The following is a 1213-nucleotide window of genomic DNA, read 5'->3' as shown; positions in this document are numbered from 1 at the left end:
ATAAGTATGAAAAAAATTAGAGTTACTCACCAAAGCTGGAATTTATGCCCAAACTGAAGTTCACGGAGTTGAGATGTTTGCTTCAAGTTGTGTCTGAACTGTAGGAAAAAAATAACTATTTAAAAAGTATATGCTCACAACGAAGAAAAATAGAAAGTTCTTAGAAAAGAAGAATGTAAACTCAGACTCAAGAACCTAACACAGTTACAACAACACTCACCTCTAATAGTTTCAAAGGAATGTCCTGTAGAAGTAGCCTTAATGAGAAAAGAAACCTGTTGGAAACCAAAAAATTTTAATGATATCCAGTAACTCCTACCAATCCAAGTGGAACAAGGATTTAGAATGAAAGTCTTCAAATTCCTTCTTAAGGCCACTTTGCTGCCATCATGGATGTTCTCTTAAGACATAAATTAACCCAGTCTGCTTTGCCACAAGAAACATTAAGCCCAAACCCTCCCTTAAATGAAGTCCCAGTCTCTATTCTAATTTTCCTGTCACTTTTTTGCTTTGATAATAGGACAGATAGTACTAACATTCTGCAGAGTAAATACACACATACCATATCCCTAATCTCTAACTTTCATTTCCAATAGGACAGGAAGTTCCTGCTCAGCTCAGGGGACACAGGAAGGGTGGGAACAGCCTCAATGTGGGAATTGCAACACAGATTGAAAGCACAGTAGCCAAATGCAGTAAATAAATAAAGACTTCTCTCAGTGATACCATATTTTTCAAAGTCCCTTTTCTACCCTCAGAGATTCTCATTCATTATATACTACATTATCCTTGCTATTTAGGCACTTATTTTATGTCTTCTCCCTTAGCTTAATAATGTGGTACAAAACCCTTAATCTTTAAGGCCTGATTTACAATGGTATTTATAATGGCAGTCAATCTAACTTAATTTTTTTTTAAATTCTAATATTCTCAATGAGTTCTCCTACTGCATTTCTTAATGCTCAATGATATCTTAGAATTTAAAATAGTTAAAGCCATGAGCTTCAGAGAGAAATAGACATGAGTTCAAATCCTGGCACCAGTTAGTCACCATTTATGTGACTTTGGGCCAAATTATTTAACATCTCTAATTCACTCATTTGCAAAATGGAGATAATAACTACTTTATTTGTTTTTAGAATCAATTCTAAGTTCTTGTATTAACCGACATAACCCAAAAATTTTTAATAAAAATAACTCAAAAAAAATCTAA

The 1213-nt window shown here is 33.6% G+C and overlaps 1 long non-coding RNA gene across 1 annotated transcript; it reads right to left on the bottom strand.

The window, feature by feature from the left end:
- Window positions 1-2: 2 nt before the first annotated feature.
- LOC111735344 lies at window positions 3-641 on the bottom strand. The gene is made up of 3 exons (XR_002778751.1): window positions 563-641; window positions 221-275; window positions 3-98 (listed from the first exon to the last, which is right to left on the bottom strand). It is a non-coding gene; the product is annotated as an uncharacterized LOC111735344 (long non-coding RNA).
- Window positions 642-1213: the final 572 nt, after the last annotated feature.

The sequence above is a fragment of the Pteropus vampyrus genome, unplaced genomic scaffold (assembly GCF_000151845.1).
Source record: "Pteropus vampyrus isolate Shadow unplaced genomic scaffold, Pvam_2.0 Scaffold23949, whole genome shotgun sequence".
In the NCBI taxonomy this organism is placed as follows: domain Eukaryota; kingdom Metazoa; phylum Chordata; class Mammalia; order Chiroptera; family Pteropodidae; genus Pteropus; species Pteropus vampyrus.
The sequence above is the reverse complement of the archived record's forward strand: the minus strand, read 5'-3'. Positions and strand labels throughout refer to the sequence as shown.